This window comes from Carlito syrichta, unplaced genomic scaffold, assembly GCF_000164805.1.
Source record: "Carlito syrichta isolate Samal-C Ts95f unplaced genomic scaffold, Tarsius_syrichta-2.0.1 Scaffold303024, whole genome shotgun sequence".
NCBI lineage: Eukaryota > Metazoa > Chordata > Mammalia > Primates > Tarsiidae > Carlito > Carlito syrichta.
Genome location: NW_007247120.1, coordinates 836,175 through 858,329, shown reverse-complemented (window position 1 = coordinate 858,329; position 22,155 = coordinate 836,175).

Sequence of the window (22,155 nt, the reverse complement as noted above, 5' to 3'; positions counted from 1 at the left end):
AATCCATATCACTACAATGCAATAATAAGGATAAAGCCCAGGTCAGCAGATAAAGAAAACAGGTTTTTGTTTTTTTTCCAGGAAATATTTATATTAAAAGTCAAGAAATAATCATAGAAGAAAGAGCACTTGCCTAATAAGATAGAGTTTTAGGACAGTAATTACACACACAAACATAAATACACACAGACACACAAATCTCATCCCATGTCAAATTACTTTCTCAGTGGTTTCTAATTACAATCATTTATAAGTAATTATTAAAATAGAAATTTCTGAGTTTCACCTCTGAAAATAATTGAATCGTTTGGTTTTGGAGTAGGGCACAGAATCTATACTTCTTTAAAACTCTTTATAGGATTTTGACAGTCTACCAAGTTTGCATATTCCTATTCCAGAGAGCTAGTTTCAGCATAAGTACATATATGGGTTGCAGCATTCAATAGTGCCTGCATTTTATAGATAAACCAAATAGAATTGGAGGAAAAAAATGAAAAAAGAAATAACAAAAGCAGCAGAAATGTAGTTACTACACTCCCGCCAAGGTAAAATGTATGCTGTCAAAGAACACTTCAGATATCAGGGAGTAATCAGACCAGGGTCAGCCAGCCTAAGATACAAAGGCAGACGTCCAAGGGAACCAGAAACACCACCACAAATGAGAGGATCTGCAGCAATGCCCATCACTCTCTCTGCACATAAATGATACCTCTGATGGTCACATTGATGTCTCTTTCATTCATTAGGCTGATCAAACTGATTCAAACAATATGCAAACACTGATTCTACTTAACATCATATTTGTATAAATGTAGTAATGTAGAAAAAATAGGTTAGCACCTGGGTATGTGTTTGAAGAAATCTATTTTAAATATATATGAAATTTTTTTGAGAATATCATCTTGATTTTTCAAAATACAACTTTTACAAATGAATCAAAGGATCACTTATTTTTCCCTAGGTCAATTTCCTAATTAACTATTTTTTGGCCAACTTTATTAGGTTGTAACTGACATGAAAATTATATATATTTACAGTATACAATATACTCTTTTGATATATGCATATACTGTAAAACTATTAAATCAAGCTAATTAACATATAGGCAATCATTTCTATATGAAAAAAATATAATCCATTTTACACTAGAAGAGTATTTAAGAATTTAAACATTTTTCATGATTTAATATGTTTTTACTCATTTATTATAAAAATAATATTTTGAAAACTAATGGTGACATAGTCATCCATTAAAGTATTCAATAGCAATGTAAGTGAAAATATTTCATGAGTATTATTTAAATGTAATATTTCCCAAAATGTAATATTGCATTTTTAATAATGTATTTTGCTTTTTAGAGAGGTTTCAGGTTTACATAAAAATTAAGCAAAAGATACAGTCTTCCCACACAGCTCCACAGTTTCCCCCTATTATTAATTTCTTACATTATTGTGGTACACTTGTTAACATTGTATCAATTTTGATGCATTATTAGCTGTAGTTCATAGTTTAAGATTTATGCCTCATGAGTACATTCCATGTGTTTGATAAATGTATAATATTGTTCTTTTACCATTAACATGTCAATGCATTTCATCACTTAAAACATATGAAAACAAAATAAGCAAAATCCAGAAGTGTAAAGGATAAAATTTCTTGAATTATTGAAAAAAATACGGAATATGCAGAAAGCTAAGTCATCTATTATGTTGCTCAAATTGTTATAGAATGATCTTCAAAATATAAAATTGTCACGTTTTTACTGTTTTCATATGGTGTCCCATTGAAGCAACTGTTTTTATACCTATACTTTATTGATTACTCAAAGCAAGTCAGGAAAGTTACTTTTTAAAGAAAAATAAAAACACATTAAAAATACTTATGCAGCTTAAACTCAGCTCTTTCCTAACATCTAAAATTCCTTAATACATTTTAAAAAGTGTCCTGGATGTGTAGTAAAATATAATATTAATTCTCTGGTCTTTAGCATATAGTAAAGATATTATGCAAGAAAAATGGATGGTTTTTTTAAGCCAAATAATGTTTGAGAAGATCAAACTACATTGGTAATTATTCTAATTGTATTATTTTCTATTGTATGCTATTGATGAGATCATCACGTGCATTCTAATTTTAGGTATAAAATATGTATATACTTATTGAATTGCAACAATTAAACAAGTCATCATAATTTCTGGGACACAGCCAAAGCTGTGCTCAGAAAATATTTATAGTTCTTCAGGCCTACATTAATAAGACTGAAAGATTGCATATTGACAACCTGATGTCACACCTCACGGAAGTAGAAAAACAAACAAACTAAATCCAAAGCTAGCAGAAGAAAGAAAAGAATTAACAAAAAAATCAGAGCAGAATTTAATGAAACAAAAACATACAAAGGATCAATGAAACAAAAAGTTGATTCTTTGAAATGATAAAATTGATAGACCACTAGCTAGATTAATTTTGAAATGAAGAGAGAAGATTAAAATTAATCCAATCAAAACTGAAAATGACTCAACAGAAATTCAAAAGATCATCTGTGACTATTAAGAACAACTCAAGGACCCTGAGAAAATGGCAGCAGAGCCAGTAAGACTATACAAGTCCCTCTGTGAGTGAGTGAGTGTATGAACAATTTTGCATATATGTCTGTAAGGGGGTACATAAATGGCTGACTTAACGGAGACTTGGAAGCAAGTAGCCATGGCTCTCCTGGTGAAGTGGTTGGTAACTGGATTCTAGCACTTCCTGGGGTGTAGAAGTCAACTGTCATTTAAAAAATTCAACAAAGCCCTTCCTGGGAAAGATCATCAGGGAGTGACTGCTGGCTTCAGGCTCTGCCTCACTACTGCAGCACCTGGCCAGAAACTGACTACAAGGGGTGCGGAAGAAGGAGAGGTAGCCAGAAGCAGAACCTCACCAGAGAATATGAAATAGGCACCCTGTCTTCATCTTGAAAACTGGGCAGGGAAGTATCCCAGGTTACTCACCATGGAGCAACAGATCCAATCTCTGTGACCAGCAGGTTAAATATTCAAGGTCTGATCATGATCCAGAGGGAATATCCTGAAAACCCCAACTTCAGAGGGACAGGACGAGTATGGAGACTCAGGCACTCTAACTCCTACCTTGATTCAGTTGTGGGACAAAGGCTGTAACCAGAAAAGGACAAGGAAGACCACCCTAAGAGATCAGCAGTGAACTTGGGGCTGACCCAACCCCTTCCTCCCAAGCAATTCTCTGAACATCAGATCCACACTGCTGGGGCAACTTAGAAGGATGAAACCAGGTAGAGCCTGGATGGCAGCCACAAAAAAGGACTGTATTTCAGCATAAGCATGGTTGAGGTGTCCTCCACCAGTACTTGAGTAGGAGACAATCCTGCACCTACACACTGGAGGGGACCCCCCAACCACATGAGAGTAGGAGTTGAGGAAAGAGGCCACACCCACTCCCACCACCACCCCCTCCTTTGCTGAGCCAGTGCTGAGGAGATTGTGAATGAGGCTACAGCTCCACTGGAGACAGTAGAGGAGCCTAGCTGTGAGCAACTGATAGGCACAATTTCAGAACTTGCCACAAGAGGGTGCTTAGTGCCTAGAACTTTATTTATTTATTTGTTTGTTTATCTCTGTGAATGTGTATATGAGGGTTTGATTTGCATTAACCCCTTTTTAAAAGTTTCTTTTTCTTTCTTTCTTCTTCTGTTTTTGTGTATATATGAATGATTGAGTATTCATTTTACAGGTTTTTCTTTTTTGTTTTTTTTCTTAGTTTTACTCTTTTTTTTTAGTTTAATGTGTGTGTGAATATATATGTGAGAGTTCAGATGCATCCACCCCTCCTTTTTTTGTTCTTCTTTTGCTTTGTGTTGGGTATGTGTGTGTTCAGTTTTCCTGTTTTGTTTCCTTTGGGTTTTGTTTTGTTTTGATTTTTTCCTGTTTGTTTCAGTTTTTGTTTGTTTGTGTGTGAGTATGGGCTTTAGTGTTTTTTGCTTTGGTTTCTGCTGTTGTTTCTGTGTGTGTGTGTGTGTGTGTGTGTGTGTGTGTGTTTTCTGTCCTATTTTATTCTAATTTTCTCTGTTCTCCTCATTGCTGTAACTTTATCTTGGACACAGGGGATACGCACGTGTACCCATTGTATCATTATATAGCATGGTGGTGGGGAGTGGGTCTCGTGGGACCTATACCCCAGTCAGTGAACACTGTGATTTGCACATAGTTTCTGAATTTTATCTCCATTTCTTCCACCTTATTCAATTCTCAAAACTGCAAAAGACAGCAAAGCTTCCAGCCTCCAACCTGTTTCAAACTGTAACAAATTCAGAGTCTTGATCAAAGAATAATAGAGGACTGAGCAAACAACACAAGTGAAAGCCCCTCCCACTGCCACTGAAAAAAAGGAACCAAAGAAAAAAGAAAGAGATCTTTCACAAATGAGGAAGGAAAAAAATCAATGGACGAACACAGGTAATTCCCAGTGTATCAGAGACAATGCCTGAAAAATCAGACCTCAGAGCTCAAATGAAGGAAGTCACCATTGACTGGTCCCAGAATAAAATAGGGATTAGAAAATGGATGGAAAGAGTGAATACGACTCAAGAAAGACAAGGCACAACACTGAAGGAACTTGTGACAGAGATTTTGGCCAAAAAAAATTCATCCAGTTAATAAATAACAAGATGACAAGCAAGGAAAGCAGAATTAATCAAGCAGAAGAAAGAATCTCAGAGCTTGAATACCAAAACATGGGATCAACCCAATCTGCCAAAAAAAAAAAAAAAAAACATAAAAAGAAAACTCAGAAAGAACATCTTCAAGATATGTGTGATTATACCAAGAGGCCAAACTTAATCCTGATTGGCATCCCTGATGAAGAAAGGGAAATGAAGAACACCTTAGAGCAAATATTCCAGGTAATTATACAAGAAAACTTTCCCCATATCACCAGATATGTGACCATTCAAGCACAAGTGATACAGAGAATATCCATAAGACATCAAATGAGAAGATCAACTCCCAGACACATAGTAGTTTGCCTATACAAAGAAGGTACAAAAGAGGAAATCCTAAAGGCAGCGAGAGAGAAAGATCAGATTGCCTACCAGGGAAAATCAGTCAGAAAAGCATCAGAACTATCAGCAGAAACTCTACAAGCTAGGAGGGACTGGAGTCCAATTTTCAAAGTCCTTAAAGATAAATAATTTGAACTAAGAATTTCCTACCCAGTCAAGCTCAGCTTCATTGGTGATGAAGAAATAAAATTATTTCCAGACATCCAATCCCTAAGAGATTATGCAGCTTCCAGACAAGCTCTACATGAGATGCTTAAAAAGGTATTAAGCACAGAAGAAAGGGGCAAAAAAAAAAGAAAGAAAAACCACAAACTTATCAAGAGATTAGGAGAACACAGACTCAACAGAGAATATATCATGACTGCAAACTTGAAAACACACACAAACATCAACCCAAAAGTTAAAAGGAAACAAACAAAAAAAGGGGGGGGGAAGGTTTATAAAAACCTCATGACAGGGATAAATACTCACATTTCAATAATCAACCTGAATATGAACAGACTAAATGCACCACTGAAAAGATATAGAAAGGCAACTGGATTAAAAAATATATAAAGTAAAATAACCCAACAATTTGCTGCATCCAGGAAACACCCTCACCATGAGGGATGCCGACAGACTCAAAATTAGGCGATAGAAAACAAATTTCCAGGTAGATGGATCACAAAAGAAGACAGGAGTTGTGATCTTAATATCAGACAAAAAAACCTTTAAGCTATCAAAAATTAAAGAAGATACAGAAGGACACTGCATAATGATAAATGGTTTGATTCATCAACAAGAAATATTCATCCTAAATATATATGCACCCAACACAGGAGAAATAGCATTTATAAAGTAATTACTAAGTAAACTAAAAAAAGATATTGATTCTAATACTATCATAGCTGGGGACTAAAATACTCTACTAACACCCCTAGATAGCTTATTAAGGCAAAAAAATCAACAAAGAGATCCAGAAACTCAACTTGACACTTGACCAAATGGATTTAATAGATACCTACAGAATACCCCACCCCCAAACCACAGCAGACTATACATTCTACTCATCACCACATGGAATGTATTCCAAGGTTGATCACATCTTTGGCTATAAATCAAGCGATAAACAAATTTCATATGATCAGAATACTGCAGTGCATCTTCTCAGATGACAGTGGAATAAAAATAAACATCAACACCACAAAATTTCCCCAACAGCCACAAAGACGTGGACACTAAACTGTATGATGGTGAAAGACTCCTGGGTCAACATGTAAATCAAAACAGAAATTCAAAGATTCCTGAAAACAAGTGAAAATGAAGAAACATCTTACCAAGATCTCTGGAATGCCATCAAAGGAATTCAAAGAGGGGAATTTAAATCTCTATGAACACACATCTAGAAAATAGAAAGATCGCATGTTAGTAGCCTAACAAGTCACCTAGGAGAGCTAGAAAGACAAGACCACCAAAACCCTAACTTCAGCAGAAAAATTCAGATCACCAAAGTAAAAACCCAAATATAGGTCATAGAAGACAAAAATATCATAGAAAAAAATCAACAAAATTAAAAGCTGGTTCTTTAAAAGCATAAACAAGATTGATAGACTCCTAGACAGAAAGACCAAGAAAGAAAGAAAAAGCTCAAAAAGCACAATCAGAAACGCACAAGATCAAATCATAACTGACCCCAAATAAATACAAAAGATTATCAAAGATTACTATGCACACCTGTGGTGGAGACAAACTTGATAACCTAAATGAAATGGAGAACTTTCTGATATCATACAACTTCCCAAGGTTAAAACAAGAAGATATTGAGACTCTAAACAGACCAAAACAACCCAGGAAATTGACTCTGTCATAAGAAAACTACCTACAAAAAACAAACAAATAAACAAACAAAAAAACCTTGAACCAGATGCTTTCCTGGTAGAATTCTAAAAAACATACAAAGAGCAGCTGATATCATTCCTATTGAAAATACGACAGGCAATTGAAAAAGATGGAATTTCCCCTAATCATTTTATGAAGCTAGTACCACACTGATACTCAAACCAGGTAAAGATCCAACAAAAAAAGAGATCTATAGGCCAATATCCCTGATGAACATAGATGCAAAAATTCTCAACAATATTCTTGGAAATCATATTCATATCTCAAAAATAATTCACCATGATCAGGTAGACTTCTTCCCCTGGGTGCAGGGCTGGTTCAACATCCTCAAGACCATAAACTTAATTAAATACATCAACAGAGGTAAATATAAGAAGCACATGAGTATATCATTAGATGCAGAAAAAGCTTTTAATAAAATCCACATCCCTTCTTGAAAAATACTCTTAAACACCTAGGTGTAGAAGGAACATATCTCAAAACAATAAGTGCCATCTCTGAAAAACCCACAGTCAACATATTGCTAACAGACAAAAGCTAGTAGTATTTCCTCTAAAAAGCAGAAGACAGCACTGCTCACTCCCACTCCTCCTGGTCAACATTGTGTTGGAAATCCTAGCTAGAGCAATTAGACAAGAGAAGGAAATCAGGGGTATCCAAATAGGAAAAGATGAATTTAAGTTAGTCCTCTTTGCTGATGATATGATCCTATGCCTCAAAAATCCAAGATAATCTGTCAAAAACCTCTTTGTACTGATATAGGACATTGGCAAAATCTTAGGGTACAAAATAAATGTACAAAAGACAATCTCATTCTTATACATCAACAACAAACAGTCCGATAAACAAATTAAAAGTACAATCCTATTCTCAATAGCCACAAAAAACCATGAAATTCCTCGGCATCTCCTGAACCAGAGAAGTGAAAGACCTTTACAATGAAAACTACAAAACACTGCTGAAAAAAAATCAAAGAAGACACAACAAATGGAAAAATATTATATACTCATGGATAGGAAGAATCAACATTGTTAAGATGTCTATACTACCATAGACAATCTATGGATTGAAAGCAATACCTGGTAAGTTATCCACCTCATTCTTCTCAAATCTGGAAACAACAATACATAAATTCATATGGAAACATAAACAACCATGAATAGCCAAAACAATCCTCATCAAAATAAACAAAGTGGGCGATATCACACTTCCAGACTTTAAAATTTACTGTAAGCCTATAATAATCAAAACAGCCTGGTATTGGTACAAGAATAGGCTTATGGACTAATGGAACAGGATAGAGATTCCAGAAGCAAAACCTCAATTTCTCAATCAACTTATCTTAGACAAATCCTCCACCAACAACCACTGTGAAGAGGAGAACCTATTCAGTAAATGGTGCTGAGATAACAGGCTGAACACGTGCAGAAGATTGAAACAGGATCCCTACCTACCACCATAAACAAAAATCAACTCCAAATGGATCAAAGACCTAAACATAAAACCTCAAACTACAAGAACCTTAAAAAAAATGCAGGAGACACCCTTATAAAAATTGGAACTGGCAACCAATTCTAGACAAAAACCCCAAAAGCCCATACCATAAGAGATAAGATTGACCAGTGGGACCTCATCAAACTGAAAATCTTCTGCAGAGCAAAAGAAACCATCAGGAGAGTGGGGAGGCAGCCCACAGAATGGGGAAAAATATTTACCAATTGTATATCTGGCAAAGCCCTAATATCCAGGATCTACAAAGAACTCAAATGTGCTGAAAAGATTAAAAGAAATAGCCCCATTAAAAAATGGGCAAGCCGGGCTCAGTGGCTCAGCCTGTAATCCCACGCCTTTGGGAGGCTGAGGTGAGTGGATTGCCTGAGCCCACGGGTTTGAGACCCGCCTGGGCAGCGAGATGTCATCTCTACAATAAATCAAAAAATCAGCCGGGTGTGGTAGCGCATGCATGTAATTCCGGCTACTTGGAAGGCTGAGGCAGAAGGATCGCCGGAGCCCAGCAGGTCAAGGCCGTGGTGGCCGGGAGCAGCCACTGCACTCCAGTCTGGGCGACAGAGTGAGACTCCAACTCAAACAAACAAACAAACAAAAAGTGGGCAAAAGACATGAATCGGCACTTCTCAAATGAAGACACACAGTCAGTCAACAGACACAAAGACACATGAAAAGGTGCTCAGTCTTACTAATAATCAGAGAAATGCAAGTGAAAACCACATTGAGATACCTCCTAACCTCAGTAAGAATGACCATAATTAATAAGTCAAAAAATAATAGATACAGGTAAGGATGCAGAGAAAAGGCAATGCTTCTACACTGCCAGTGGCAATGCAAGCCTCTATGGAAAACAGTGTGGCGATTTCTAAAAGAACTAGACATTGACCTCTCATATGACCCAGCAATCCACCTATTGGTAATATATCTGGAGGAACTCAAATCATCCTACAAAAAAGATACTTGCACACACATGTTTACTGCAGCTCTATTCACAATAGCTAAAACATGGAACTGATCATGTTGCCCATTAAAATTGGACTGGATTTTTAAATATGTAGTACATAGACACAGTGGACTATTATACAGTCATAAAGAAAGACAGATATATGAACTTCCAGCAACTTGGATGGATTTAGAGTCTGTCATACTCAATGATCTATCACAGAAGCAAAGTACAGGATACCACATGTTCACACTCATAAGCAGACCCTGAACATTTACTATAATACAATAAGAAAGTGATCGGCAGTAGCGAGATACTGCTGGGTTGGTGAGGGGAACACAGCATAAATAAGGGTACCTGATCTCACAGCAGGTGAAGTGGAGAACAAAGGGAGGTCCAAACTTTACCTGTATGGTGACCACTTGCATATATAATCCTGAATTGTACCCCACATTTTTAAATACAAAAAGAGAGAGAGAGAGAGAGAGAAAGAAAACACCTTTATACAAAAAAATCTTGACAATCTAGAGGAAATGAATAAATTATTGGCAATATACAACCCCCAACCTTGAATTAGGAAGATACAGAATCCCTGAACAGACCAATAACCCATAGCAAAATTGAAATAGTAATTAAAAACCTCCCAATAATAACAACAAAAATCCAGTACCTGACAAACTCACAGCTGAAGTCTAACAGACTTGCAAAGAAGAATTGGTATCAATTTTACTGAAGTTATTCCATAAGATTAAGAGGAGGGAATTCTCCCTAACTTATTCTTTGAAGCCAGTCTGATATCAAAATCACGAAAAGTCACAACAAAAGAAACTGCAGACCAACATCTCTTATGAACACACATGTGAAAATCCTCAACAAAATATTATCAAACTGAATTCAAAAGCACATTAAAAAAAAATTAACCACAACCATGTGGGTTTTATTTCAGGGATGCAACAGTAGTTTAATATATGCAAGTCAATAAATGTGATCCACTACATAAACAAAATTAAAAACAAAAATATGATCATTTCAATAAATACAGAAAAAGCATTTGAAAATGATAAAAACCCTCAGCAAAATAGGTATAAAGGGAACATTCCTCAAAATAATAAAAGTTATATATGGAAATGTCATTGTAGCCAATGTCATTGGAGGAAAAGTTGAATGCATTCTCCCTCAGAACTGGAAAAAGGCAAGGATGCTCATTTTTACCACTTCTGTTCAATATTTTACTGGAAGTCCTAGCCAGAGCAATCAGGGATGAGAAAGAAATAAAGGATATCCAAATTGGAAAAGAAGAAATCAAACTATCTCTGTATCCCAACAATATAAACTTATACCCAGAGAATTCTAAAGTCTTCTCCAAAAGATTCCTGGACTTGGTAGATAAATTCAATAAAGCTTAGTAGCACTGCTATACTACACTAATGGCCAAGCTGAGAATCAAATCAATAACTCAATTCCACTCACAATAGCAGCCAATAAACAAAAATATCTAAGAATACATTTAATCGAGAAGGTGAAAGATCTCTACAAAACTCTGATGAAAGAAATTGTAGAGGACACAAATGGAGAAACATCCCATACTCATGAATTGGAAAATTAACATTGTTAAAATGACCATATTACCCAAGGTAATATACAGATTCAGTGCAATTCCTATCAAACTACCAACATTATTTTTTATAGAATTAAGAAAAAAGTCCTAAAATTATATGGAACCAAAAATGGGTCAGGATACCCAAAGCAATCCTAAGCTAAAAGAACAAAGCTGGAGGCATCACATTGTAGTAACCAAAACAGCATGGTACTGGTACAAGAGCAGACACATGGACCAATGGAACAGAGTAGAGATTCCAGAAATAAACTCAAATACAGAAAAAATAAACTCAAATACAGAAAACAACTGATCCTGACAAAGCAGAGAAAAGCATACATTGGGGAAAGGACACCCTTTTCAACAAATAGTACTGAGAAAATTGTATAGCTACATGTAGGAAAACAAAACTTGACCTTATCTCTCCCATACACAAAAATTAACCCAAGATGGATTAAAGACATATGTCAGACACGGAACCATAAAAATTCTAGAAGGAAACCTAGGAAATTTTTTCTGGATTCGGTCTAGGCAAATAATTTATGGTTAAAACCCCAAAAGCAATGCAACTAAAACAAAAATAAATAAGTGATAATTAAATCAAAAACCTTCTGCACAGCAAAAGACATAATCAACAGAGTAAATAGGCAACCTACAGAATGGGAGAAGATGTTCAAAAAGTATACATCTGACAAAGGCCTAATATCTAGAATCAACAAAGATTCAAATGAATCAGCAAGAGAAAAGAAAATCTCCCCATGAAAAAGTGGGCAAATGACATGAACAGACATCTTTCAAAAGAAGATATATAAATGGACAGCAAGAATATACGAGCAGGTTTGGCATCACTCATCATCAGGGAAGTGAAAACCACAATGATTTCCACTTTACACTAGTCAGAGTGGCTATTATTAAAAAACAAGCCTGGGCACGGTGTCCCATGTCTGTATTTCCAGCACTTTGGGAGTCAGAGGCGAGATGATTGCCCGAGCCCAGGAGTTTCAGAGCAGCCTGGGAAACTTGGGAAGACCTAGTATTATAATAAATCAAAAAATGAGCCAGGCATAGTGGTAAGCGCCTGCAGTTCCAGTTACTTGGAAGGCTGAAGTAGAAGGGTCACCTGAGCCCAGTAGGTCGAGGTTGTGGTAGCCGGGACAGTGCTACTGCCCCCAGCCTCAGTGACAGAGTAAGAGTCTGACAAATAAATAAATAGATAGATAGATAGATAGATAGATAGATAGATAGATAGATAGATAATTAGATAGATAGATAAATAGATAACAATTAAAAGGCAATCGATGGTGGCACTGATGCAGATAAAAGGGAACATTTGTACACTGTGGGTGAGAGTGCAAATTTGTACAACCTCCCGAAACTGAGATGGAGATTTCTTAAATAACTGAAAGTAAATCTACCATTTGATTTGAGTACTCCACTACTCGATATCTACCCATCAAAACAGAGGTATTTATACAATAAAGACACTTGCACTTATATCTTCATTGCAGCACAATCCACAATTGCAAAGATGTGAAATCAACCTAAATGCTCATCAACCGATCAATGGTTAATGAAAATGTAGTATATATACACCATGGAGTACTATTCAGTCATCAAAAATAATGAAATAATGTATTTTGCAGCACCTTAGATGGAATTGGAGAACATTATTCTAAGTGAACTAACTCAGGAACAGAAAACCACACACCACATATTTTTACTTATAAATGGGAGTTAAACTAAGGGTCTGCAAAGGCATAGAGCATGATATAATGGACATTGGAGATTCAGAAGTTGGGGAGGAATGGGGTGGAAGGATAAAAAATCACTTATTGGGTACAATGTGCACAGGTAGGGTTGTGGATACACTTAAGCCCAAACTTCTTTGCCACTATACAACTCAGCCATGTAACCAAAAACTGTTTGTATCTCCTAAAGCTATCGAAATAAAGAAAAAATAAAACAAGATATGTATCTGATTACTTATCTGGCATACCTTGCTGAATGTTATTTTAAATGACTATTATACTCCAATAATTTAGCATTTCATGGGCTTCTCCTGTTAGTTTTCTGTTAAGGCATGTTGAACAAATCAGTCATCCTTGAGTCTTAACAGGAAAGTATTAATTTCATGAAAATGCTTTTCTGACTCCCCACTGCATTTGTCTTAAGTTTTGGCATGCTTCCGGTTTATCTTTGACAATAGTGCATGATTACCGTCATATGAGTCAGAGTGAAATCCGAATCAGTAACAGATACAAAGTGATGCATACAAAGAACGCAGAAACTACAGATCAAGTTGACTGTAAGGGTTTTCACAATCTCACCATGAGAATTCTAGGTCTACATGAGAAAAATAAGATGGTAAACTAGGAAGGGGCAAGTTATGTTCTGTCTCAGAATCGACTAGACTCTACTCCTTAATTTTGTGCAAATATATTTTTTTACATGAAACTGCAAGCCTATCTATAATCATCTTTATAGTTCTGACATACTACATGTGGTGTTGCTTGAATCTGCTGCTTTGGAAAGTACTTCTTATATTCTTTATTGTTTTGTATTTCTTATAATTTATTTCTTAGGAAATAAAAATATCCTACAGCTCTACTTTAGAAAGTTTTTCAATACAACATAATTACTTCTCAGATAAACTTCAATAGTTTGTATTTTGCTGTGCACATTAGTTTTCTCTAAATTAGAAAAACAAACAAATATTTTGGATCATTCTGAACTATTTTTGGAATTATAAACATGCTTTCACAAAAATGCAATTTTAGATGTTACCAAGACTTGATTCTATGTGTAGTTGTCAGCCGTGTAATGGAATTATCATTGAGGGGAATTTCAGCAGATCGCACCACAATCTTCTCTATAGACAAGTTTTCTAGTGAACAAGGCAATACAAAAAGGTTTAAGATGAATTATTCACTATTTAGTATCTCTTTGTGCTCACTGTGCAGCAAAGTGAATTATATAGTAGGTGGCATTTGTCAATAACATTCTGTCAGAGAGAAGCACTAAGATAATGACATATAGGTGTATTGAGTAATCACAGTTTAAATGCTGAAATCAGTTCTTCTAGTCCCTGAAGCATATGTTGAAAATAACAAACAAAATTTCTGGACACAGTGGGTATATTTAAAATGATGTAATAATAATTTCAGATTTAAGCTTGCTATTTTTCAGTAAAATAAAGAAAAAAATTGTTAGGGTAATCAATGACTAACAGGTGATGTTTTAGACAATATGTACTTATATTAGTGGAAAAGTCACATTGTCTATCACATTCTGTCTCTCTTTGATTATGCTTTTGACACATCTCTTATATCAGTCATGCAAGGAACAGAGAAGTCTATGGCAAAGCAATTAAGCAATAACTAAGATGCAGTTCACATTAGGAGAACTTTTCCTGTAAACCATGCATAAGAACATGTGATACAGAGCCACAGAAAGGAGACTCGGGTGAGCTGGTGGATGGCTTTGAGAACTATCATTTGACCTCTGTGCAGAAAAAAAATCCATGATTTGGAGCATCAGAATTGCTAGATAAGAGTGGTAATTTAAATCAATACAATTGTAAACAAATGCATTAGAGGAATGGGTGTCAGATATTCTGATAATAAAGATAAGTTAAGAATACATAAAATGGCTGATAACCTTAAATGTGTTGAAGTGAGTTGTTTTTAATATCTTAAAACTGTTTTATTTGTGTGGGTATCTAAACTTTCTTGATACCACCCTACACATTCCTTGTTTAGAATTTCAATTATTGGATTGGCTTCTGCGATTTTAATGACATTCATCTCATCCTTTAAAAAATTTAACTCAGATGACCTTCCTTACATTCTGAAACGAGTGAAAGTAGGAGGAGGAAACAGAACATAGACACATATTTGTAGACAAATATTTGCTAGAAGCTGTAATATGGTTTTACTACAAAATCTACATTTCTCTTCTATAATTGACTATTGCTATGGATATAGTCTTCTCAAGTTCCCTGCCCTCAGGGATTGCTCATGTTCTTGTAAGCAACTAAAACCTTGGCAAACAGATGGTCTCATCTCTTTAGAAAAATATGTATATGTTTGATAATTTATACTTACTTTAAGAATAATTGTTTTAAAAATTCATCTGATAGGGAAATGATCATATGTTCCCCAAATGTAAAAGAATATCCACATATGTCCTATTTGTCTACACACACGTTTATGTATGTACATGCATATTTGTTTTTTTACAAGGATATTGTGCTGTTCAGATAATGAAATGCCTCTAGAAATATGATATATACAAGACTAAAAATGTTTCAAAACAAGTTTTATAGGAATGAAAATTTTGAATATGAATGAAAATTTTATATGAATAAAAATTTTGTACTACAGCAGGCATTAAAGCATGTCTTTAGGTGTTTTGTTTTAAGCAAAATAAGCTCAGATTAAGCAGTGTCCCACAGATTTAAAACCAATTGTTTAAAAAGATGACATAGTCAATTGAATGTTTGCTGTAGCTGATTTTAAAAAGTGGCGTGACATTTTTTGTTTGTTTAATTGACCGAATCAGCTCATTGTTTGTATCATATTGATAAAACAATGAATCTTATTGATGCCATTAATCATATTGATGTCAACTACAAAACAATGAATTCTCTTTTCAGAGTGATTCTCAGGATGGAGTGATCATCAACTTACTAGATCAATTGCATGTCAAATGAATATGACAAGGCTTCTGAGTGTGTTGGCTGACTTACGCCTTAATTATTCCAATTATATAAAAATGTAAGGAGAAAAATATTGGTGAGGAAAAGATGAAAAAACCAATTCATATGTTAAAACTTAAAAGTAATTTTCATATATGTAAGTTTATCTTACGTATATGATTGGTAATGTAAAGTAGAAGCAGTAACAGAAACTTGTAATATACATTTTTTTTAATGTACAGAGAAACAAACAGGATAGAAGGTGATTTATCTAAGAAGAAACTAGTGACTGTAAGAACTCAGACAACTAGTCCCATATCTTTTAACCATATTTTCTTTATATGAATATAGGAAAAATATAATAGAGAAAGGCACTGGCCCTCAGGACTATTTTGTTGATCTAATGAGTTAAGGCATATGACATCACTATATTAAATGTAAAGCAGAGTATAAATATGATTATTTTTATCGAGTATGTCTGCTTACGTTGAAACACATATAGTCCCATCACCTTATTGAAAAAAAAATGAGTGCTGAATGCTTCTAATGAGTTGTTAAAACAGCACAAAACTGTTGGGATAGAATGAGAAAAGCTGGACAACCTGTGCTACAAAATTGTTGCATTTGAAACAGTGTTTAAACAAGTGTGAGCTTAAAGTGACATAAACTATTAGTTAAACTTGTCTATCAGAGGAATCAGATTACCAAATAACTAAGAGGAATATGTGAAAATCAAGTGTACAGCAGGGTCACAAGTTTGAGTTTTCCTAAACATTTATCTATCATCTCTTCATTTATCTATCCATCTATCATTCTTCATGTTTAGAAATTAAAAAATGAAAAAGCTTCAATTGTAAGAAAATTTTCCTTTTTAAAGTAGTAGTGTGTTTAAGATTGTTAGAAATGTAACAATTTTTAGTTTTCCTCATCTTTTTGTGAATTTTATTTTACTTTTAATTGCTTATCTTTTCATATAACTGCAAGTTTTATCTCACTCCCTCACTAATAATAGGTACATTTTTAATATCAGACTGTAATGGCTTCTTGATTTTGCTATTTATTAATCTTCCTCATTAGAAAATAGAACCAATTCCTTAGAACTTATTTTATATAGACTGCGTCCCTTCATTTGAATCTGTGAGTAATGTTCTAAAATACTGACTGTCAGTTAAAACTCCTATACAAAAGCAGAATAGATGGGGATAAAATAAGAGTATTTTAAGAAAACCAGAGGAGACTGAAGAACAATATATTTGGCAAAGCTATGTCACTTGAATTCTTGAGTCACTATTCTCATTGAATTTATTATCTATACTGGAGGATAAATACGTAATTTTATTCTTCATTTGAGTTAAATACTTTGAGATTATGGAGATCCAGATATTTTATGCATAAGTATAATAATAGCATATTATTATCTTTATGAAAAATATGAAAATTGTATGTATCTTGGCAACCGTGAGGATAAGGAGGCTCTCTCATAGATTGCACATGGAAATTTAAATTACAGGACGACTAAACACTTTAGGACAGTAATTTGCCACTGAGTCCAAAAAGTCTTTAAAAAGGGTCTTTCTTTGACTCAGCTGTGTACTGCTAAGGAAATTGCTAATTTAACATACAAATATATAAGTATCAGGATGTTCTTTGAAGTTTTATGTGTGAAAACACTTTAGAATCAACCAGAATGTCCAATAATTGACTAGCTCCATAAATCGTTATATCTATAAGTAGAATGCAACCATGCAGCACTTAAAAAAATGTGTGTATGGTAGAGTCGTGGGACAATATAGCATATATAGCAAGAAAGGCAGGGATAAGTATTCATTATATTTTTCAAGTAAAATAAGCACATTAAAATTATATAGTCTAATCAATGTTTATTTCATAAATCATTGTATTAATGCTTTGAGTTTATTGAATATATTACACTTTTTCAAAGACAGTTTCTGCTAATTTATTTTACTGAAGTTTATTACACTAATTTATTATTACACTAAATTTGTTAATTATTTGAAAATTTCATGTTAAAAAAACCAGTCATAATTCTGTCATTCAGAGATAACTAGCTTTAATATATTGCAATTTAATTTTATACTTATTTACTAGGTGTATGAAAATACATAGAAAATATTTGATTTCTTTACATTTTACAGTTGATATCCTACATAAAAATTCAATGTGTTTTCAAATACCACCACAATTCAATGTGAATATCAGATTTTAAATACAAACAGAAGTGCAAATGTCAGGATCCTTGCACTTTAAAAGCAGGTGGTGTTTATTGCCTCGTGCTTTTTAAGCATCTTTCTATCTTTACTAGCAACAAGGTGGGTGGTACTGCAAGCTGCTATATATTTATCATGACTCTTTAACTTCGGAGAGCTTATAATATGTATTTTTTTGGGGGGGTGACTAATTGTTAAGGTGATTCATTCTCAACTGCATAGAAACATTCAGTCTTATTTTGGAGAGAAAAAAATAAAAGTGCTAGTTTAATCAAGATTGTATTGTTGGCAGGGAACTGAAGCCAAAAACAGATTTTTGTTTTATTTTCAAAACAAGGCATTGGCAGGATGACAGCTAACAAGTGTGCAGGTGTAGGTGTATGACACCACCTTTGAAGCCATTGACTTCACTAGTTTATTCAAACTACTTAGATAAGGGAAGCAGTTACATGCCCTATGTAGAGGGTAAGGAAATCTTATCTATAAGTAAATATTAATAATAGCTGTTGTATTCTTTATAACTTACATAATTATCTTCTTCTGACATTTACCTTCAAACAAGGTTTCCGAATCTTCACACTATTGGCATCTTGTACCAAATATTTCTGTGTTATTGGGAGTGGTGGTGACGAGGGTGGGATCATTCTATGTATCATAAGATGCTTAGTAGCAGGATTTTTGATCTACCTGCATCATCCCAACTGTGACCATCAAAATTATTTTCAGGTATTACCAAATGTCCCTTTGCATGCAAAATCATTCCTGGCTGAGAACAAGTCTTAGACTGTAACATGAAATTCTTTTTTTGTGTGTGCTCCCATTGGATGGAGAAATAAAAAATAGGTATATTTTCTATATTTCAGGAAGAGGTGGCATCTCTGTATTCTTTAGGAAAATGCCATACTAAATCTTAGATTTGCCTATCTTCCCAGAAACATATTTACCATGTCACAAGGACAAAGTTTTCATGTTGGTGTTTGGTCCAAAGTTCTTACCCAATTATTTCTTTTCCTGGCTTTTTGCTCTGTAGATTATCCATGGAGTAGTTTTTGTGTCTGGACATGATCTGGATATGTAATATCCAGAGTTGATAAATAATATCATGCCAAAGTAACATGATTACAAACAACAAATTTTATCAAAAGTCCACATAAAATTCAAGTGATTCATTAACTTCTTTATGTGAAACTTGTCCTTCTGGTTTTTCAGTTTTCATTTAATCCCATTGTCTATATATTCTCAGAATATCAACTTCATTTTTTCTGCTTGTCAAATTTTTCATGCTTTTGAAATCTTTATGAAAATCACCTCCAAGCCAGCTGCTAAAAATAATTTTAAAATACTTATGTGAAAGTATTTATTACTACACTAAATAACCACCGTATATGTTGATTGTTTTAGGTAAAGATTATTCTCATTGCTCATTAATTTGATAAATATTTTCAATGGTCATTAGCACTGGAGACACAATGCAACACATTACCTTCTAACGTACAATGAGAAGAGAGAAGACTATGCTTATATTGATAATAGGTATAGATAACCTCAAGAAGCAATTAGAGATCACTTGAGAGGGACAGTTCATTCAGTTTCTTGGAGAACGGAGTCTTCTTTTCCTATAACTCTATTCAAATTTGAAGTTTCAAACATAAGAACAGTTAAATGAACTTAATCCTAGATTCTGGACTTCATATACACTCCACAAGACTACTCACAACTCATTTCTTCTCAGGAAAGTTTTACTGACAGGTTAAATGCCACTCTCCCTGTCTTTTTAATTGGGAGTTGGGGGTGCGATTGTGAATACTATTCCCAACAGATATAATAAAAAATACATATTTTTGTGGAGTCTCACTCTTGTTGCCCAGGCTGGAGTGCAGTGGCATGCTTACGGCCACTGCAGCCTTGACCTGCTGAACTTTAGGTGATCCTTCTGCCTCAGCCTTCCAAGTTGCCAGAACCACAGATCCACACCATGATGCCTGGCTAATTTTGTGTTTTACTGTAGAGATGAGGTCTCATCAAGTTGCCCAGCTTGGTCTCAGACCCCATGCTCTAGCAATTCTCTCATCTTGGCCTCCCAAAGTGCTGGGATTACAGGTTGAGCCACCATGCCCGACCAAAATAAATATTTTTTTCCCAGAAAATATTACATTTCTATGGGAATTGTCAGTCTTGTGTTACCATTAGTCTGTTATGACATCCATTAAAGTTATTTTGTGAAAACAATTTCCTGGGCCCTATTAATAAGTAATTTCCTTTTGGGTGGTGTTGCTTGCCTGGAGTTTTCTAGACTGGGGTGCCTGCTCCTAGAACAGCACACCCCCAACTCAAAGTTGTTAGAATTATGGATAATCAGAATTAGAAAATGATACTGGGACAGACATGAACAGTAATATGGAACTCTTTAGATCAGGAGTCAGTGTTTTCTATTTTTGTCATAGGATATTGCTTAACTTTCATTGAAAGGGACTAAAAAATTCAATACTTAAAACTGGTCAGAACAAATTTAATCTCTTCTTTGAGTATCTCAAATCTGCTTCAGCAGTACAATATGAATTCTTTTCTGTATTAAAATATTTTATAGTACTTTTGGAGAAAGAATAAAGCTAAAATTTAAATTCATGTTTTTCTTGTCATTATCACTTTGTTGGATTCATATGATCTTGGTTTGTCTTTGTGTGGTTAGTTAGTTGTGTGTGTGTGTGTGTGTGTGTGTGGTGGGGTGTGTGTGTGTGTATGCTTATATATATGTGTGTGTGTGTCTAAATGGTGAAAGGATTGAATTTGTTATAATATAAAGATATTTATATGATCTTTATATAAAGTTTTCTTTTGGAAGTTGGATTTTGGGCTTTACTTTGGGGAACTAAGGTCTTACTCATAAGAGAACTTGACTTTTCTAAATATTTCAAAACAGACTGGACTATGTGTTGACAGATTAATCTTAGATGCCTAGAAAGCCCTAATTTCTGGAAGCTAAAAGTCAGACTTTTTAATTTTTTTTCAGAAAGAAAATCTTTATTGCTTACCTGATAAGATTTCTTATTTGACTTGATAATTCAATGATATAAAGTTACAAAGAAAAACAGCACATCATTTTTATTTTTTTCAAGTCCCTTGCTGGTTTTGGTACCATTTGATAATTCATCACTTGCTGATAGTCAGAAACAAAGAAATGTTCTTATAAATAGGAAAATAAAATTAAAAGAAAACATGCAGAAAATGCCAAAAACATGTAAACACATAATACTTTAAAAAATAGACTCTGGCTTTAAATAGAAAACCTCTTTGTCAGAGGTTACATTTCAATTTATACAGGGAATTGCCAAATAAGCCACAAACCATCTTGAGAGTGTCTGAGAAATCATTGAAAATGGGAGAGATGATTGAAAGCTGAAACTGACCAGATATGAAAGTACATTTCAGAATTCATTGACACAGATATTTTATAACAAAAAGTAGTAATTAATTCAGTAGAGATATTTTATATCTTTGAACCAGAGCACAAGGAATACCTGGCGAACCTATTATATCTGAGTAATATTTGGAGTACCACATGATATTCTTTTAAAAGTAAAGATAATGAAATTACGTGACATAAGCTTGTAAATGATAGTGATTAGTCTTGCCATGGATTGGTGTTATCCTGGAGGGCTGGTTTAAGACCATGTCACAGAGCCATGTTTAGCTATGTCTCAAGTTTAATTTCTATCTTGCATAACAGCATATAATGTGTGGTTACGCAATATGCAAGTAACACGGTTACAAAAGAAATGGAATAGATAAGAATATGGATCAACAAAAAGGTTTCAGTAGCCTTGCAAAATGCATGTAAAAGAAAAATAAAATGCTTTAGTTACGCACAAAAAAACCCCTCTGTTGTACCAATTCATTATCATTGCTGTAATGCCTTTAAAATTATATGCAGAAGTTATCTGATACTCCTGTATTTAAGAGAGAGAGCTCAATTTTCCTCCCCATGAATGTCAGTTAGCTACTTCCATAATTAAGTTTCTTTTAAAAATAGTTTTAGTGTTGGGTACTGGTTCTTTCTTGGATCACTTGTTCTGCAGGAAGCCAGTTGCCATGACATGAAGTATCACTATGGGAAGGCCTATGTGACAAAGAACGAAAGTCACTGGTTAACAGCCAGCAAGAAACTGACACCTGTGGACAACCTACAGCCTGGTGAGAGATTCTAAGAAAGAACCTTCCTAATGAGC